We start from the raw sequence: 6,372 nt of genomic DNA, 5'->3' as shown, positions 1-6,372 counted from the left end.
ATTCGTTCATTCGTTCATTCGTTCATTCGTTCATTCGTTCATTCGTTTATTCGTTTATCCGTTTATCCGTTTATTCGTTTATTCGTTTATTCGTTTATCCGTTTATTCGTTTATTCGTTTATTCATTTATTTATTTATTATTGCATTGTCACACTTATTAACAATTTACGTACAGTGGTTTGTAAGTGTACATGTGACACCCTGTTAGGGCGCAGCAAAGTAGAGAGGGCACTCACTTATTATTAAATATAATGGTTTACAATCATATGTCATCATATAGAGGTACAATCATATAATTTTTAAGATGACTTATTCAATATGGTAAACACCATATTAAATATTTATAAATATACGCGATTGAAATCCGGAAAAATGGTTTCATTTCCTTACGTTTGTCTTTTTTTTTTTAAATAGACACGCTCTTCATCTCGGATGATGTGACCGACGATGGTACACGTTTGCCTAAAAAATGCCTATTTACTCTAGCCTTGAAAGGCCAAAATTGTACTTTTCGGGAAACACAGATGCCGGACGAGTATTCCATTTCTTTGCCGTACGCATCAGAAAGGAGAAAGCAAAGCGCCTAGTGCGCATGGGTTTCTAATTTTTATAATTCGGTTTCGAACAAATTAACCATATCAGTTGACAGCACTAAAACACGTTATGAGTTTCTGTATTTCCCGAACTTTTCCTAATACATTTCAATGGCAGGAAGGTTTTCCCAGGTCACTATTGTTATAACAGCGTTGTTTACACGTTGATGTTAGAGCTATGAAACAGTAAGTTACATATATATAAATAAGCTGTAAAGCCTTAATGGTGGCTATGGTCGTTAGTTTTAATAGTTACTTCTCTGCGATGACGTAATCTAGTATAAGGATGCGTACATGCGTGTCGACACTCGTAAAAGTCTTCAAAATTATTACCATTTATAGTCTAAATGATTCGTAAAGCGGAGGACAGACGAGCGGAGGAGGAAGAAGCAAATCGTTAATTGAGAATATCAAGGATTTATCGCGAGTTCCTACCCATGGAACATTTCATTTTGACAGGATACCGGAAAAAATAAGCAGAGCTGACAGCCAATACTCTGCACCGGTAGTACAATACCGGTAACAGTAATGATCTGAATAGAAAAATGCGTAAATAATAAAGCGAACGATTAAATGGTCTCAAACCAAGGAATTCATTCTACTGTGCTCGAGCAAGGATATTACTTCTGTATCTGTGTAATATCATTGTATACCTCACTTTTATAATTAGATATGTATTAATCTTATTAATAACTGCAAGGAAAAGATGGACGCAGAAGTTGTTCTCAACAAGTGACATAAACAGCGAAACAAAAGAACACGAACCCACCACATGCCAGTTCGTATCCGTCAGTCAGCCAGCTATACAAAGCAAGTCAGCGTCAAATTGTATTACAACACTATTGATAATATCATGAATATGCCAGCATAGCACAAGTGTCCGGAAGCTACAACATGAGAAACGAGTAACTTGCATAATGCATAATTTATTTAATTTCTTCTTCTCTTCGTATTGGTGGCATACACTGTAATATTTGCCATCATGGCGTAAAGTATTCGTCGATTGTTGCTCAGGTTGCGCCAGACGTACTAGGAGTCGATTCCAGAACCTTACTATAACTCAGTTCTCGATCGATTTGTTTTCATTTTTATTCACAACACCCGAATTGAACGTCAAACTGTCGTATTCGAAACCGAACCAAAATGACGTCACACCCGTACGATTACCCGAACTTCTCGACCGGCAAATGCTACAAAAGTTTTTCAGAACACAGTTATCGAATGAAAGTTACCGATGGTCCTATTGTTTACAAAGCAAGAATGTACTATGGAAACCTCTTATTATTTTAAATAAAGTTTGAATTTTTTTTAATTTTATTAATTTATTTTATTAGGAGACTGATGCATTCCTATATTTGAGGCCTTTAAAATCTTAAATGTATATAAAAGGATTTTTCTTATAATCTATTTCACCGACTAACTCCGTAAACGCTATTGGATAAGGATAACGTATCCCAATCCGAAGCGAACGTTTATCTCGGAATGTTCTGAACAGCACGGAAAGCGCCCTTCGATTCGAGAACGATATCCAATCGAACGATTCGGTTAAAATATCGAAGAGTTCTGAATCGGGGTCCAGGAAAGGAATGGTACGTCTTGCAGGGAGGCTCCTTTCGTTCACCCCAATTTATTTCAATGACGCGTCAAGTTAGACTATAAATAACAAGAACGACGGAAGAAGTCGGCGACGTTCGGTTGCTAAGTAGGTAGTAAAAACGCGGGTAGTAGATAAGTTTGTGATTTGTAAAATATAATTGTCGAATCATTCTTTTTCTTTTTATGGATACACTAGAAAGCGAAAAATCAAGTCACGACTTGATTTAGATTTAAGATCGCTTTAATATCATCGAACTTATCAATCTCTCGTTACAATGAGAATGTTAAATCTTACCGCTTATGACTCGCTACGCCTACATTTTTGGAAACGCGCGTCACCTTGAAATTATTAAGTTTGTGACACTTAGACCTTGATATAACGAGACAGAGACTATGTCAATGCTTTTAGCGGGTGCTGCTGTGGAAGGATTACAAGGATATGCTAGATAGAACAATTAGAATGAAAATTTTCGGGCAATAGCAATAAAAACATAATCAAAGCGGTTAAAAAAAAACAAATTGAATGAAAAGTGGAAAGGATCGAAAAGATGGATGGAAAAGATCGAGAAAAGTTATGAGAGCTGGATTAATAAGTTTGAATAGAAAACGGAAACGGAAACGGAACGCATTCTACACCAAAACGAGTCAAAATTTTAAAAGCAGAAGTTGGGATATAAATAAAACTGAAAATATGAAAACTTTATTCCATCTATTGCCTGTACTATTACGTCAGTATGTGTGAAGGCTGGCTCCGGGTCTATCGATCCGCCCTTCACCTTGACGCGGCCGGGATCAACAAAAACCTGCGGATACTGTACATCTATATTATACTAGTAATAGTATTTGAGTTATGGTTTTTGTCAATGAGGGTTGTTTCCATATCAATTTTACAGTTTTCACAAAGATATGTAATATATTCTTAAAATATTTCATCATCACCATCAATCCGTTTATACATCCTACAGCTAGACATGGGTTTCCTCTCAGGCGAGGGTTTTATTTCCTTCACCGAAAAGCTCATGGCAAATTTCAAATTAAAAATCGCACATAAACTCCGAAAAACTCAGAGGTGCGAGACCGGATTCGAACCCACGGTCTATGGTTGAGAGGCGGTAGGTTTAACTATTGGGCTACCATGGCATATGATATTTATATTCCTTCATAACTTACAATACTCTTCGTGAATATAAACGCTTTTGTAACAGTAGAGCTCCTTGTGAAAGAGTTCGTCCAGAGAAATACTGCCACCTTAGCTATTTCTGCCGCCAAGCATATGTCATCATTATCATTGTGTTCCGGTCTTGAAGGGTAAGTGTTGGTGAAATTAAAGGCACATGAGGCATGTCAACTTCGTCTCAGGAAGACGGGCGCAGTGGCAGTGCCCCTCAGGTCTTTACGATTTAAAGCTCTGAGTGGCATTGCAAGTGTAGGGACAGGCGTGTAGGGGTATTTTTTATATTTTTGGTATTTTTTTCTTATTCATTCCGGAAACTTATAGTGCGCCCTATGTATCTTACCATCCGACACACGACTTGTTCGTCCCGTCACTTGTTATTATTAAAAAAAGTCAGAGCACAGTAAAATTGACATTATTATCCTTTTTCTGAAGGAAAACCTGGATTTAGGTTTAATAATTTTAGGAATACAGTGCATTTTTGATTGAAACTGACACGAAATGTCACCATTTCATATATTTTCACCCTCGTGTTAGGTTGGTAGGCAGTTATCCATATCTTCAGGTTACATTTGTTTGTACAGAAGATAGTTACGTCCTGCCAAAATTTATAGTCTGATAAACGTGTCAAGCAGTACAAATTTTAATCTTAAAATATTTTGGCAACCTACAGAAGATATTGTCCATAAAATATTGCTAACTGTTTCATTTATTAATAAAAAAGACACAAGTATTAGGTACAAGAGTACAACCAGTAAAAAGTATATAAACAAAACAAAAAACAACCCCGAAAGATAAAACCCAGGAAAACTAAAAGTGTTACCCTGCAATTTATTTACCCCAAAATTAATCACTTTGTCAAACCGAAAACCATGTAATTTCTTTTTAACGAAGTCCTCGAAAAGGGTCATTAAATATTGTAATAACGAGTGCGGCCAAAACTTTGCGATGCAATTAGGAGTTCAAAAAAAGGCGGTCGTTACAGCGGTATTGACTGACCTTGATCTTGTGACGTCACGCCTTCCCCTTTCGCCCCTCGGATAGGAGGGAAGGGTGGTACTCCCCCCACACCTGCGCCAGATTTCGATGTAAGGGAGACAATGCCCAAATTGAGATTAAAAAGCGACAATACAAAGGCGTTCGCCGATAAAATTTTTGGTGGAGGTGTAAAAGGTATAATTGGAAATTTTTTTATGTAAATTTAAGCTGGACACGATTGGGTTTAAGGGTTAAATAATTTACTAGAAAGTAATATAAAAAACCTAAAACGATGACATATTTAAACGCATTTTCATCCGACTTTAAAAAAGGAATGGGTTCTCAATTGGACTGTTTTTTGTATGTATGTGTTACGCGATAATTTCGGCATTTGTGAACCGATTTTCATATTTTTTTCTTGGAAAGGTGATACCTAAGTATTGGTCTCTATGTAATAAATTTGAACAAAATATTCTACCTCTAAGAGTGGCAAACTAGGGAATGAATCCGGTTTCGCGCACTTTCCGGTTACCGATTTCAATGAAACTTGGCAAATGGTTTTACAACCGGAATTATTTCCACGAACTATTGAGGTCAGTTTTTTTAGAACGCTGTACTGATTTTAAGGGTTTTGATTTGGCTCCCATATTAATACTGTTTTTTTAAACAAAATTAGATATTTAGTGTACAGAATACAAAATATATTTTCAGACAAATAAAAAGTAATTTTACTGAATTTTCTCCTGTTTTTATTCCATTGTAACAGAAAAAAATACGACTAATTTTTTTTTATCTATGACGCATAATAAGTCATAATCATCCTATTTAAGAAGTCTTTCCTTATGAAATCCTTTTTATTTTGTACCGACTTCAAAAAAGGAGGAAGTTCTCAATTAGATTTTTGTGTGTTTGTTACGCGATTACTCCGACATATTTGTGAACAGATTTTAATAAATTCTTTTTTTGTTGAAAATTTGAAGAAGATATTCAACTGTTAAGGGTGGCATGAATCCAGTTCATTGAACTTTATTCACTTTCCGTTAATCGATTGTTGTGGTTGTGAATCGATGTTGTGGTGACTTAGAGCAGAGCTGATGATGGAAATGGCAGACAAATGAGAGGAATTCTTCAACAGTGTACAGCAGCTACCTTGTGTGTGAGTCCATATTCTTCGTTTTGACGAGGACTAGCGTTATATACGGTACGTGATATACGTTTTACCGTTGATGACACGGAAGAAAAAAAAATGGAAATGCCTGCCTAGATTACTATGAGAAACGATGTCGCCAAAACTTACATATGCTTAATTTGAAACACTGCAAAAATCTTGATATTGATTGGTCGTAGTTTCAAAATTAAAAAGAAATAACAAATTCTGGATTGTTCATATAATTTAAACTGTACTCTGTTGGCATATCGGTGAATGTTCAACACCATCGATACCTATCGTTGCAAGTTACGACGTTTTGATATTATATTGAAATTTCAATCAATGTACTACCATCTAGCGGTTAATTGCTGAACGGCGAAGAATTGGAGTTATTAATTTAGTTCTCCAAAAAAGAAGCGAACATATTGCAGGGGTATAAGCTTAACTTTCGTTTCTTGTACCAAAAAAATTATTCCGATGACAGAAAATTGAATATTTATCAAAATAAGACTTTCCGATGATATAAAATACCACTTTGGGTAATATTTCTGGTGTGGCTATCATTTGTGCACTCCGAAACAGCGCAATACGGCATTTTTCTAGGATTTTAGAAAATTTGCACGAAAGAACGACGCAACCATACCATGCAAAGCGAAAATGGCAGAGTGAGCTCAGATAGGTCTTTCGAGACCTATAGTTGGCACGCGTCAGACGCTAACTAACCACTTCTTCTGTATTTATTGTTCTGTGGTTGAGGAGACCACGATGACGAACACAGCGAAAGCGGAGATAACTTTTGACGTCGTTTTTTGTATGAACCGGTCACAAAACTTTTGGTCGGTTAAAGGTCTTGTTCTGTTTAATTATTTTAATCAAGCCGC

The sequence above is a fragment of the Hyposmocoma kahamanoa genome, unplaced genomic scaffold (assembly GCF_003589595.1).
Source record: "Hyposmocoma kahamanoa isolate Upper Pololo Valley unplaced genomic scaffold, ASM358959v1 62, whole genome shotgun sequence".
Classification (NCBI taxonomy): Eukaryota; Metazoa; Arthropoda; class Insecta; order Lepidoptera; family Cosmopterigidae; genus Hyposmocoma; species Hyposmocoma kahamanoa.
Note: the sequence above shows the minus strand (reverse complement) of the source record.